The sequence below is a fragment of the Oncorhynchus gorbuscha genome, linkage group LG12 (genome assembly GCF_021184085.1).
Source record: "Oncorhynchus gorbuscha isolate QuinsamMale2020 ecotype Even-year linkage group LG12, OgorEven_v1.0, whole genome shotgun sequence".
Taxonomy (NCBI): Eukaryota; Metazoa; Chordata; class Actinopteri; order Salmoniformes; family Salmonidae; genus Oncorhynchus; species Oncorhynchus gorbuscha.
The window spans coordinates 33,404,089-33,419,088 of record NC_060184.1 but is presented as its reverse complement, the minus strand read 5'-3'; positions in this window follow the sequence as shown (position 1 = coordinate 33,419,088).

The window sequence follows — 15,000 nt, the reverse complement described above, 5'->3', positions numbered from 1 at the left end:
TTGGCTGTACACTCAAGCACTTGTTGCCACTCAATCCAAAGAATTGCATTTATTTTACTTGAACCTTTATTTAACTCTGCAAGTCAGATAAGAACACATTCTTATTTTCAATGACAGCCTAGGAACAGTGGGTTAACTGCCTTGTTCAGGGGTAGAGCAACAGATTTTTACCTTGTGAGCTCGGGGATTTGATCTAGGAACCTTTCGGTTACTGGCCCAACGCACTAACCACTAGACGACAAGTTAAAGGGAGAACTGCAGTGTATCACCAGCCAGGTCACACCAGATCCACTGCCGTGTTAAACATTTGTCCAGGCCCCCAGGACATCGGGAGATGCCTTGTGCATACATGTAATTTCAATTACCGTCAACTATTGGCAGTACAAGCTTCTATTACCATCTACTAGGCTCGCAACTCGCTAGGGCGTTATTGATGGGGATAGAGGAAGAGCTTAAACTGCAAGCTACTGTATGGCACCAGGAGCGCTACTGCTCAGAGGATCGAGGGTTCAATCCCAGTGCTCGGCACTCATTTAAATGTTGCATTTGTTCTGTTTTAACCCTATCCCTAACATTAACCCGGACCTACTTTCACTTCACCCATAGACTAGGGCTAGAGAGTTCCTTGTTGTTGGTCCCAATCCCTTTTAACAAAGTTTAGAATTGTAAACTAATAGAAAATAAAAGTGGGAGACTATTGCAAGCTAGAGTTCTAATTCTCAGTCCGAATCCCAGTCTTATACCCGGCTGGCCCTCAAATTCTGTGAATTGGTTCTGGCCGGGCGGACTTTGGGGTTGCCGTCCTGTCGTGTGAAATAAAATGACTGTGCGTGTGTGCTACGACTCTCTCAGCCACAGCAGCTGCAGACACTAGTGGCTGTCAAGACTACTCACGCTCTCCCGCTAAGGTGCTCGACATTGCCCGTTTACTAACCACCAGTCCTGGCAGCCCATCATTACGCACAGCTGGCAAGCATCATTACGCACACTCCGTATGCTTCACCTTTACTTCATCACCACCTTGATTACTTGCCCTTTATCTAGAACTCTGTAGCCTCCCTCATCAGGCAGTATTGGTTCTGTTTTCTTGTCCAGGTGCTTCTCTTGTTTTGTATCTCGCCATGTTCATTAATTTTAAACTCACCAACTGCACCTGCTTCTTGTACACATCTTGAACAGATGTCCTTAAAGTGTAAATGAATCCGGTCAACTAAAGCCTATACATTTGGCCAATGTCACGGTTGTCCCACCCTCTCAAAAGAAATCACTCCGGGCCAGTTTAATTAAAATCATGATCTTCATTAAAAACCAGCCTACTGGCGCTGTGGTCGGATACCACACTCCAAAACCGTGTCCATCTCTGTATAAAATTGAATGGGCATGAAGATATTTATGAAGAGATATCATCCCGAGTGAGAGAAAAAGGGTTATCCTGTTCCCACATCCAATGCCAGAGCAAAACCAAAAGAACCTTTGAAAGCAATGTAGGCTACAGGAGGCACTGTAGTAGCAGTATTTAAACTGAAGCACAAATGAATTGGGGATGCATGGGACAGGCTATGAGGGAGTCGCAGCAGAAGATTGCAGTGCATGACATGTGATTGCAGTGTGTGGCAGGTATAATGTGTAGGCCTAATTTTCACACTGTAGCCTACCTTTAGATCTAGCCAGAATGAACGGTGGGTGGGTGGTGAATTGTCTATTTCTGTTGCGATTTCAGATATGACAAACAATGTTGATTCAAACAGTGTGTGCCTAGTGGATCTCTGTTTTTACTGTGTGCATTAAGGCCTACGTGTTATCTTTATTTACACTGTGCAATAATTGCATTTTGTACACACATCCAGATACTCAGCTCGTTTGTGTGGTAACATTTTTAGGGATGGGAGAGATTCTCCGAATATTTATTTGTATGGCTGTATGGCTTACATCGTTGGATAGCAAAAGTAGACTCTAATGATGAGAGCATAAAACTATTGACTATAAAAGTGTTGATTTATACAGATTGTATCATAAGGGCAGGTTGGATTAGTTTGCATACAGGGAGGGACCAGGGAATCTTGATCACAATATGGATGGAGTGGGCAGATAAGAGACACATATCATTACCATGCATAGATGCAACAAATCTCTATCAGATAAGGATCATCTTGATCGGATGAAGACAACCACATTAATGGAAGGTGTAACCGTAGCTTATGACTGCCCTGCTAATGTGCCTTGCCTGACCTTGTAAACTATATACAGTAGACCTATAACTGATCCAAATGTTCACAGCTCACCAGGCTTAGGTCGGAATCGGGCTCGAGTTTCCAGGCCCGATGAGAACTCGAATGGGGAAGTGAAGGAAGTCAAGGGACTGTACATCCAGTTAAGATGTGCTTCTTTTGCTGTGTCAGTCTTGCTGACCTCCTGGCCCTTCCTGGTAAAATTCTGCTCTCCTATTCTGTTTTCACCAGTTCCACCACTTCAAAGAGCTGGCAGAGTTCTCCTGCTTCGAGAACTCTGCCAGCTCTTCGGGCTCAATTGTGTGGCGATAGCGGGCTGGTACCGTGCTCACTCTGTGTGCATCTTGAGGCAGATTTGGGTAGCACATGCCATTATAAATGGAATCCTTTTTATTTATTATTTTACCCCTTTTTTTACCCCAGTCTTGTCTCATTGCTGCAACTCCCATACGGACTTGGGAGAGGCGGAGGATGAGAGCCATCCGTCCTCCGAAACACAACCAAGCCGCACTGCTTCTTGACACAATGCCCACTTAACCCAGAAGCTAGCCGCACCAATGTGTCGGAGAAAACACTGTACACCTGGTGACCGTGTCAGCGTGCACTGCGACTGGCCCTCCACAGGAGTCGCTAGTGCGCGATGGGATAAGGACATCCCTGCCGGCCAACCAAACCCTCCCCTAACCCGGACGATGCTTGGCCAATTGTGCGCCACCCCATGGGTCTCCCAGTCTCGGCCGGCTGCGACAGAGCCTGGACTCGAAGCCAGAATCTCTACTGGCACAGCTAGCCCTGCGATGCAGTGCCTTAGACCACTGCGCCACTCAGGAGGCCAAATGGAATCATTCTTAATTTACATTTTAATCAGGCTGTCATGGTTATTATTTATCTATTACATTGTTTTCATTGTTACTTACTTTATTATTTTTGTTTTATCGATGTTACATGTCATATTTGTACATTATTATGTATGTCTTGCATGTGTTTTAAACTTGTGTTGTCTATGTGTGCATTCATTTAATTAAATTGTTTTTAATACAATGAATGGCACACAGACACCTTTCTAAAAATGTGGGAACAATTGGAATGTGGACAAGATCAGGACAAAGGATGGCTTGGCTTCCCCACTGTTTTTATCCACACACTGCTATTGCTTCCCACTGCAATGTGGTTAGTCAGCCGGTAGTGAATATTCCCCCACTTTGTCCCTATGTGTACAGTCGATCTGCACAGACCTACATCTGAGAGAGAGAGAGAGAGAGAGAGACCCTTTCATATGCTCTCGCTTACGCACACTTACACACTCTCTATTCTCTCTCTCTCCCCTCTCTTTCTAAGATACACTTGTCTCGGGGGCAGGGGGTGAATTCATGTTGTGAGAATGTTACACTGACTGATGCTTAACAGGACAATGAGTTATACGATGCAGAGCTGCCCTCAGGGCCAAAGCAACATAAATCCTCTCTACTGGCCTGGGCCACCTCATAAAGGCAGAGGAGCACTCTCTTGCTTATTATTAGTATTTATAACAGCCACGTGTTTGATGCAGTGCGGCTCCAGGCTGCAGTCTGGGTCCGCGTCCTCTGTACTTTATACTGTAGTCTATGGACAAGCACTCAAGGTTCAAGTCAGCTGAGACGGGGTCTCAGGACGAAGCAAGAGCTGACATCTAGTGGGGAAATGCGGTATTGCGTGATAGATGGGTGTGTGTTTTATGTAGTATTGCAACAGGATTGACTGAGTCACACTGTGGAATAAAAGAGTTGTGTTTACAATCGTAGCTGCTTTTCATGATCATCAACAATCATTGCTTTGCTATGTTCATTTAACACACATAGCCAAAGTCAACAGTCATGTTTACATCAGTGGTGATTTGGACATTGTAATGACTGAACAAATGACTGCTAGGAGGTCTTTGTGGGCGAACACTTCAGCTACACTACACACGTCGCATTGCGTCGCCATCAGCATCATGTCAGTTTCTCATTATTTAAATTCACAAGATGGCCCGTCAGCCAGCGAGAATAGAACCTCTTGAGCTTGGATGCTGCCATTGGACATGACTCAAAGCTGGTAGTATACCAACTTCATTGATTTCAAATTTCAAAGGAAGCATTCCCTTGATGGCTGATGGCAATGCTGAATGCCTGGAGTATAGCAGGGCTGTAAGTCTTTCAGTGGTTTAAAACTCCTAGGCCCATGTCCCACTTTTTCTCTACTTTGCCACTATTTTCTTTTCTTTTGAAAGAATACATTTGAAAATTGGGATGAATTTTTCTGTTTAGTGTTATTCGCTCACATTTACTGAGGAATGAAGTAAATCATTTGTGTGTCCCTTTGTGTCTGTGGCTCTGTCTCTTGTCTCTGTCTCTTCTAAATCAAAACTCAAAACTTCTAAATGAAAAATCAAAAGCCTAAAGCCCCAAACAGTAAGCAAAGCAAGTGTAGATGTAGAAGTGCGGTGGCTAGGAAATACTCCCTAGAAAGGCAGGAACCTAGGAAGATACCTAGAGAGGAACCAGGCTCTGAGGGGTGTTCAAACATTCATAGTTGACAAGTAGGGTCAAATAATAATCACAGTGGTTGTGGTGGATGCAATAGGTCTGTACCTCAGGAGTAAATGTCAGTTGGCTTGTCATAGTCAAGCATTAATAGAGGTCGAGACAGCAGGTGCAGTAGAGAGAATGAGGGAGAGAGAGAGAGAGTCGAAAACAGCAGGTCCAGGACAAGGTAACATGTCCGGTGGCCAGGTCAGGGTTCCATAGCTGCAGACAGAACAGTTGAAACAAGAGCAGCAGAAGGACCAGGTGGACTGGGGACAGCCAGGAGTCTTCAGGCCAGGTTGTCCTGAGGAATGGTCCTAGGGTTCAGGTCCTCCGGAAGGGGAGGGAGAGAGAGTTAATTAGAGGGTGCATACATAAATTCACACAGGACACCAAATAGGACAGGAGAATTTCACCAGATATAACAGACTGACCCTAGCCCCCCGGCACATAGAATATTGCAGCATAGATATTGGAGGCTGTGACGGGGGGGGGGCACTAAGGCCCATTCCGACGATACCCCTCAACCCACTCAAGTGATGTACTGCTCCTAGGGATGGCATAGAAGAGCACTAGTAAACCAGTGAATCAGCACCTGTAATAGGGTCAGAGGCAAAGAATCCCAGTGGAGAGAGGGGAGCCGGCCAGGCAGAGACAGCAAGTTCGTTCCCCCTTGCAACCCTGGGCCAGACTACCCTCAATCATAGGACCTACTGAAGAGATGAGTCTTCAGTGAAGACTTAAAGGTCCAGATTGAGTCTGCGTCTCTCACATGGATAAGCAGACCATTCCATAAAAATGTACCTCTATAGGAGAAATCCCTACCTCCAGCTGATTGCTTAGAAATTCCAGGAAAAATAAGCAGACCTGAGTCTTGTGACCGTAGCGTATGTGTAGGTATGTACAGAAGGGCCAAATCAGAGAGATAGGTAGGAACTGTCACAGTTTCTGTGTTATTTGATTGTTGTTTCCTTAGGATTACAGCTGGAGGGCACCATTACCCTGTTTTCTAATTTCCAGGTTACCTTGATTATTACTTATTGGATTCCCCTGTATTTAATTACCTTCACTGTTCTCCTGGTTGCCTTGTTATTGAGGTTCCTCAGTTGGCCTGTATCTTTGCTTAGGTCTCATGTTTTATTCGTGTGCTCTTGTGCGGTTGTCTTGTTTCTGTTTAATCTCTCAATAAAAGTTCTGGATTTACCCTTACCTCTGCTTGCTATGTTTCTCTGCGCCTGGGTTTGCTCTGCAGACAGGACAGGCGGGAGCAACGACTGCTGCACCTGTGGCGGTTCCTAATCCTCCACTCTCCACCAGCTCAGCGTCTTCCTCCCTTCGGGAGCCTCACCTCGCGGCACCGGAGCGCTATGAGGGGCATCCTGGGAGGTGTCGTGGGTTCCTGCTCCAATGCTCGCTGGCATTCGAGTTGCAGACATTAACGTTTCCCACCGAGCGTTCCAGAGTGGCATACGTCATCTCCTTGTTCTCAGGACCGGCTCTGGCCTGGGCCACGGCCATATGGGAGCAGCAATCAGACATTTGTTTTCACTGGGAAAGCTTCACACAGGAGATGAAGAGGGTTTTTGATCACCCCATCAGTGGCAGGAACGCTGCTTAAAGACTCATTGCGCTTCGGCAGGGCCGCCGGAGCATAGCTGATTACGCCACTGATTTCGGACGCTCGCTGCTGAGAGTGGTTGGAATACAGAGGCACTTCACTCAGCCTTTCTGAACAGAGTCAGCAAGGTTCTCAAGGATGAACTGACTTTCCAGGACAACCCTGACAGGCTTGTCGTTCTGACCATCCAGATGTAGTGAGAGGACAGAGGGGTTCCGAGTTGTTTCCAGTGTTTCGGGTTCCACTGAGGGAGTCGATTCTTTGTTTGTTCTACTGCCTTATGCTGCGTCTGCTTGTCCTGTACCCCGTCAGAGTTCTCAATTTGGATCTGTTTCTCCTTCATATCCTTCAGAGGAGCCGATGCGATTGGGACGCACCAGACTTTCTGCTCTGGAGAGAAGGCACAGGATTAACAAGCAATGTTGTCTTTACTGTGGACAGTCTGGACATTTCCATGCCTCCTGTCCCAAGCTGACGGGAAATGGGATGACTCATCAGTAGGCGGGAGAATACTGGCGAGTTAGATACATTCTCCAGTTGCCGACCCGGTATGCATCTTTCTTCCGGAGAAAATGTGGTGGGCCAATGGGCAGTTGGACCTTCCTGCTTTAGACTAGGGCTACTGGCTGTTTTCTGGATTGCACATTAGCTAGCCAACAGGGCAACTCTCACGAAGCTGGACATTCTGTTGTCGTTCACTGTGCTGGATGGTCATCCCCTAGGGTCTGGGAAGGTGAAGCAACTTGTCATGCCTATTCAGCTACGAGTTCTGGATTATCATGTGGAGTTTATCCAGTTACATTTGGTGGACTCTCCTGAGCTTCCCCTGGATCTTGGACATCCGTGGCTTTCTATCCATAATCCACAAATTAACTGGCCCTCGGGAAGAGTTCTGGGATGGAATCCTTCAGGCCAGTACACTTGCCAGAAACTCTCTCCACATCTTTCCGGCCCTGATCGTCTGGAGGTTTCCGATTCTCCGGTTCCCCCGACTGGGGATGACAAGCCTGATCTTTCCCGCATACCTCGGGATTACTGGGATCTGGGTCAAGTCCTCAGAAAAGGAAGGGCCAGCGAACTGCCTCCTCACAGGTCTTATGATTGTGCCATGGACCTCCTGCCCGGCACCACTCCTCAGAGTGGAGGGCTCTATTCTCTCTCAGGTCCAGAGACTGCAGCCATTAACAGTTATATTATGTCCACTTCACCTGCAGGAGTGGGGTTTTTTTCTTTGTTGGAAAGAGGGATGGTGGACTACGTCCCTGTATCGATTACCTGGGTTTAAATAACATTACCATCAAGAACCGCTACCCTCTTATGTCGTCAGCCTTTGAGAGATTCCAGGGAGCTACGGTTTTCACAAAGTTGGATTTACGGAACGTGTACAATTTGGTACGCATCAGACAGGGAGATGAGTGGAAGACAGCGTTCAACACCCCAAATTGACATGAGTACCGTGTCATGCCGTTTGAACATAAAAATGCTCCAGCCATTTTCCAGGCCCAGGTTAATGATGTGCTGCGCGACTTCCTTCACCAGTTCGTGTTGTGTTCCTGGATGACATCTTCATCTTCTCCAGGTCCATGGTTGAACACATCCAACATGTTCGCCAGGTTCTTCAAAGACTCCTCTCTCACCACTTGTTAGTGAAGGCCGAAAAGTGAGTTTCACGTTCCTCAGATCTCCTTCCTGGGTTACATCGGGTCTCAGGGCTGTATATGGATGGACTCCCAAAAGGTAGAAGCGATGGTCAACTGGCCGTGGCCCAGCATAGTCAAGCAAGTCCAACCTCTGCTTGCTGTGTCTCTCTGCTCCTGTGTTCGAATTTGTACTAGCATTATTGTTACAGGAACACGACCATGTAATGCTTTGTAGGTTATCAGTAAAACCTTGGAATCAGCCCTGGCCTTTACTGGATGCCAGTATAGAGAGGCTAGCACTTGAGTAATACGATCACGTTTTTGGGATCTAGTCAGATTCTAGCAGCTGTGTTCAGCACTAACTTAAGTTTATTTAGTGCTTTATCTGGGTAGCCGGAGAGTATAGTATCGCAGTAGTCTAATCTAGAAGTGACAAAAGCATGGATTAGCTTTTCTGCATAATGTTTGGACAGAAAGTTTCAGATGTTTGCAATGTTACGAAGATGGAAAAAAAGCTGTCCTTAAAATATTATTGATGTGTTGTTCAAAAGAGAGAACAGGGAGGGTCCAGAATAACTCTGCGGTCCTTCACAGTTGACTGTACAATCATCAAGATACATTTTCAGATTCAACAGCAAATCTTTTTGTTTCTTGGGACCTAGAGCTAATATTTCTGTTTTGTTTGAGTTTAAAAGTAAAAAATGTGCAGCCATCCACTTCTTTATGTTTGAAACACAGGCTTCCAGTGTAGGTAATTTTGGGGCTTCACCATGTTTCATTGAAATGTACATCTGTGTGTTGTCCGCATAGAAGTGAAAGTCAACATTGTGTTTCCAAATGACTTCACAAAAAGGTAGAATATATATAGTGAAAACAATAGTGGTTCTAAAATAGAACCTTGGGGAACACATGAATGAATGAACCATCCTCAGAGACAAACTGATATCTTTCCGACAGATAAGATTGTCCGTGTCGACCAATTAGGGTTTCCAATGTCTCCAAAAGAATGTGGTCATCGATGGTGTCAAGAGCAGCACTAATCTCTTGGAGCACGAGGACAGATGCAGAGCCTCGATCTGACGCCATTAAAATGTAATTTACCAACTTCGCGAGTGCAGTTTCAGTACAATGATGGGTTATAAAATCAGACTGAAGCATTTCGTAAACATTATTTTTCATCAGGCAGTGAGGCAGTGAGTTTTTGTGCAACAGCTTTTCTAAAATGTTTGATAGGAATGGGAGATTCGATAGGCCGATAGTTATTTAGATTTACCTGGTAAATTTAGCTTTTTCAAGTGAGGCTTTATTACTGCCACTTTTAGTGAGTTTGGTACACATCCATAGGATAAGGTTTATTATGTTCAACATAGGAGGGCCTAGCACAGGAAGTAGCTCTTTCAGCAGTTTAGTTGGAATAGGGTCCAGTAGACAGCTGGAAGGTTTAGAGGCTATGAACAATTTTGTAATTGTGTCAATAGATACAGGATTAAAAAACTTGAGTGTCTCCATTGATCTTAGGGCCTGGTAATATTGTGAACAATTTTGTAATTGTGTCAATAGATACAGGATTAAAAAACTTGAGTGTCTCCATTGATCTTAGGGCCTGGTAATATTGTGCCCACTCAGGACAACTGAGCTTTGAAGATATATTCATATTCAAAGATGGGGCCGTAATTAGCTTTCTAGTGATCTTTTCGTTGTAGAAGTTCATGAATTCATCACTGCTGAAGTGAAAGCCATTCTCTCATGGAGGAATGCTGCTTTTTAAGCAGTATCAAACATACATTTTGAATTATTCTTATTCTCCTCAATTAGTTTTGAGTAATAGGATGATCGAGCAGCAGTGAGTGCTCTTCAATATTGCACGGTACTGTCTTTCCAAGCTAGTCGGGAAGACTTCCAGTTTGGTGGAACGCCATTTCCGTTTCAATTTTCTGGAAACTTGCTTCAGGGCATGGGTATTTTCTGTATAACAGGGAGCTAATTTCTTGTGACAGATATTTTTTTGTTTTTAGGGATGTGAATAAATCTAGGGCATTACACAAGGTTAAATTTAGATCCTCAGTTAGGTGGTTAACCGATTGTTGTACTCTGGCGACCTTGGGTAGGTGGAGGGAGTCTGAAAGGGCATCAAGGAATGGGTTGTCAGAGAATTTATAGCACAGCTTTTGCTGATCCTTGATTTGGGCCTGAGAAAATTATTTGTTGCGATTGCAAACATAATAAGATGGTGGTCGATAGTCCAGGATTATGAGGAAAATCATTTAGATCCACAATATTTATTCCACGGGACAAAACTAGATCCAGGGTGTGACTATGTTGCACTTGGTGACCTCTGACTGTTTCATCCTAACATCATTAGTGCCAACATGGATAACAATATCCCTATACTCTCTACACTCACCAGTTTTAGCCTTAGACAGCACACTTCAGATTAGCCTTTATACAGGTAGCCCTGCCCCCTTGTAAACAGTGTATGATTGCCAGATTATTCTTTTTAAGTCTAATATTGTAATGGAGTAGCCAATGACTAGGGTTTTGAATTTGTCAGAGCTAATGGTGGGAGGCTTCGGCGGCTCAGACCCCGTAACGGGTGGAGGAAAGAACTGAGAAGGCTTGGCCTCTGACCCCGACTCGTTGACTCGTTGCTTATTGGGGAGAACCGGTTGAACATTTCTGTCAGCTGAATGAGCAACACCGGTTGAGCCTGCCGACAGCATTTCATTCCAGAAACCTTGAGAAACCTCTCCGGCTGAGGGGACCGCACGGGGGTATTTATACCACTATCTGTACTCACTGGTGGCACAGAACCTGTTTCATCCTTTCCTTCACATAAATTGCCCTTGCCAAACGATTGCATCTGAAGCCCGACAGCCTATCCTCACCATAAGGCTTTAGTTCTCCTGTATATTATGAGTACAGCGACTGCAATGTGACGGCATCGTGTTAATGTTACTACTTAGCTTTTTCGGCTGGTGGAGGTCCTGACAAACCAAGTCCAGATCCGGGGTGAAAAAGTTAAACGAAGGAAGTCAAGCAAGGAAAAAAACTAAGACGTCGGTAAATGTGTTAAACTCAGAGTTTTGATTAAACTGTTATTAAAAGTTTTTTTTAAACATTTGGCAGGTAGCCAAGTAGCAACAGCTGCACGGAGACAACGTGGAAGTGTGCCATCATCAGTCTTCTCCAGCTGCCTCTCTGCCCCTGTTTCTGTCTCTTTCTCTGTCTGCCTCTGCCTCTTCTTCTGCCTGTAGCTGCCTCAGTCTGTCTCTGCCTGTCTCTGTCTCTGTCTGTATGCCTCTCTCTGTCTGCCTGTCTCTGCCTCAGTCTGTCTCTGTTTCTGTCTTTGTCTTGGTCTCTGCCTCTCTCTCTGTCTACAGATCCCCATATGCATCCCGGAGGCTGATGTTATGCTGGAAGGTCATTGGAGAGAGTCTCTTGGATATCATCACGCTACGGGTCTTCTTTTCTAATTCCTCCATGTCATGTATCTGCACAGCCACCGCAGAGGCATCTCTCCCCTGGGCCCTAATCATCTGAGAGGCTTTCAATGCGGCCCCACCGTCACGATCAACCCCCCTGTGTGTGCATGTGTGTGCGAGCGTGTGTGTTCTCCACCCCCCTATCTCTCTCTCCCTTCATCCCCCCCCCCTCTTTACATCACATGACTAAATGTGTCGGTTCAGAATATATTTGCCCTCCATCTCTCTCTCTTTACGTATGCAACTATAAATTGCCCTTAGGAGTATAGATCCTCCAAAGAAATATGACATTCAACATAAGATAAATAACACATATGTTAACAGGCTCTTAATGACCCCCCACCCCACCCCCACCTATCCAGCTGCTGTTATTATGAATGCCTCTTTAAAGTACAATCTGTTATTGTAATGACCGGGACTAAGAGACGGCCAGAACCCATTTACACTATTATGTCAACAGGCAGGAGAATATACTGTTGAAGGGAATCGGATAGAATGTTAGCCGACGCGGGTTCAAATAGTATTTGAACCATGATGAATGTGTTTAGCATGCGTTTGATTGAGCTTGCCTGAAACAATGGAGTGAATGGAATGGTCCCAAAAGTGCAAACCCTTTGGATCTGCCACTCCAGGCAGACTCAAGCAAAAACTCACACGCAGAATTATTTCATAGAGTAGTTGAACCCATGTTTGAGTTTAGTTGCAGATTTCATGCTGGTTTACCAATGAGATAGAAATGGTTTAAATTTAACTGTTTGTTTGTCACATCGCTTGTTCGTGCTGCGCAAATTAGATATAGAGAACACACTTATTTGGCCTGTCCTGCTAGCATGCGCTGTTAACACAGGGTGGCGCTCTTCGCCTCCTCAAAACCACCTACCTAGCCTGCAGTCTGGTGCTATGACGTTTGTCATGACACTCGGAATCACTGTCTGATGATGATGAGAAACTGATATGACAAAACTGAGCCAAAATAAAGTAAGAAGGAACGTGGACTCACGTTTAACACACTATGGCACACTAGGCTTGTGTGTAACATAGGCCCAGCTTTTGTATCAATTGTCATTTGATGATTATTATTATTATTATTATTAATGTCCTGTAACATTTCAGTAACATTCATGTACACTGAGTGCACGAAACATTAGGAACCCCTGCTCTTTCCATGACATACACTGACCAGGGGAATCCAGGGGGTAGCTATGATCCCTCGCTGATGTCACTTGATAAGGACATCCAGCCAACTGGAAAGCTTCAGAGTCAACCCGGGCCAACATTCCTGTGGAACACTTTCCACACCTTCTAGTTCATGCCCAAGCGGATTAAGGATGTTATGAGGGGCAAAAGGGATGCAACTCAATATTAGGCAATTCCTCCTTTTTTTGTACAGTCAGTGTAACAGGTTAATGGTTTTAGTAATCCAGCTATGACGACATCATGTAGCCTGACGAGTTTCATTTGCATAGTTGAAACGACACCTGAGCGCTCCTAGACTTACCAGTGCACATGCGACTGTCGACCAGTGAAACGCCAGAATAGAAAGGTGTGTCAAACATAGAGATAGATAGAGGATTCGACTTGGATATAACCCATTTTAGCATGGATTTTGCCAGTGAGGGGTTCCACCGTTTTATACTACTGGGTGGGGTTTCCTGTCAATTAGGAGCGATCAGCCAATGATCAGAGCAGTGTCTTCTTCAAATTGGTGTTACGGTTTGTAAATGGCTTTACGCTATATCACCGCCATCTAGTGGCCACAATAAATGAATGCCACACAAGAGTTGCTTCAGGACAGGCCAATATTAGCTTGACACTTCTTTCTGACACAAAAGTAGGACATTTACTACTTTTAGATGGAGATAGAGAGCGCAATTTAGGCTATGTGGTTGCAGATGCCATAATGGCACAGATACAAAGATGAGACGTCATTCCATCTCTATGGTGACAAACGATTTCACAGACCCTACTGTACAGGTCCACATTACCCATCAACCCCATGTCTCGGGCCAATTGGACAAATAATCAATTTCACAGATACTTCTGATGTCAAATTTGTACAAAATGGTGATATATAATTGAACAATAGGGCCATCATGTTGCGTGAGGGGTTGGAGTCAAAACTGGTTCTTTCTTCTGCTAAACCAGCTCATAGTTCAACATGGGGACAGAGTTAGCGTGCTCTCTCTCATGCAGCCCGCCACTCGCTTATTAACCCGTTTAGGAAATTGCAACGGGTCGTTCTAATGTAATTAAGACACAAATTGTGCATCCTTCAATCTCCACCTCTCCCGGTCCTGGGTCCTCCATTTATTTTTTACTGCTTTTAGTGGTGCAGACAATTAGGTTTCTGGTTATATTTGCCTCCCTGTTCATTATTTTTTATTCAACCTTCATTTATTCAGGTTAGTCTCATTGAAATCACATCTATTTTTCCAAGAGAGACCTGGTCCAACCAACAAAAATGGATATCCCTTGAAAATATATATTTTTTTCACTTGAAAGGGACAACCTGGTAAAAAATAGTGATTAAATAAAAGTGTACCACTGTGTTGATGTTGAAAATAGAAGATTTGGACTAGTTCTGTTTGTCTTTTTGCGGGTGGAGGTGGATGGGGAGAGGTGGAGATGGCAAGAGGGAATATCCCAACATCCCATCCCACAGCTCCTCTCTGCCTCCCTGGCTTTCTATGTGGCCCTTCTGGCTGGCCCCCAGTCATTTCAATCTAAATGCAAATATCATCAACCTGACACTAAAAAGACTGATATTAGTATCAAAGCCCATACAGTATGTAATGCCTGTAACGCCACCAACGTGTCACTCTCAATAGCATCACCATGGAGACCTGTCAATCTAACCTGGCATCTGTAGGAGCTTTCTATTTCTCCATATGCTTATATTTTTCTCTCTCTCTCTCTCTCTCTCTGTCTCACTCTGTCTGACTCTCACTCTCTTTCTCTCTCTCTCTCTCTCTCTCTGTCTCACTGTCTCTCTCTCTGTCTCTCTCTCTCTCTCTCTCTCTCTCTCTCTCTCTCTCTCTCTCTCTCTCTCTCTCTCTCTCTCTCTCTCTCTCTGTCTCACTCTGTCTGACTCACTCTCTCTCTCTCTGTCTCTCTGTCTCACCCTGTCTGACTCTCACTCTCTCTCTCTCTGTCTCTCTGTCTCACTCTGTCTGACTCTCACTCTCTCTCTCTCTCTCTCTCTGTCTCACTCTGTCTGACTCTCACTCTCTCTCTCTCTCTGTCTCTCTGTCTCACTCTGTCTGACTCTCACTCTCTCTCTCTCTCTCTCTCTGTCTCACTCTGTCTGACTCTCACTCTCTCTCTCTCTCTGTCTCTCTCTCACTCTGTCTCACTCTCTGACTCTCTCTCTCTCTCTCTCTCTCTGTCTCACTCTGTCTGACTCTCACTCTCTCTCTCTCTGTCTCTCTGTCTCACTCTGTCTCTCTCTCTCTCTCTCTCTGTCTCACTCTGTCTGACTCTCACTCTCTC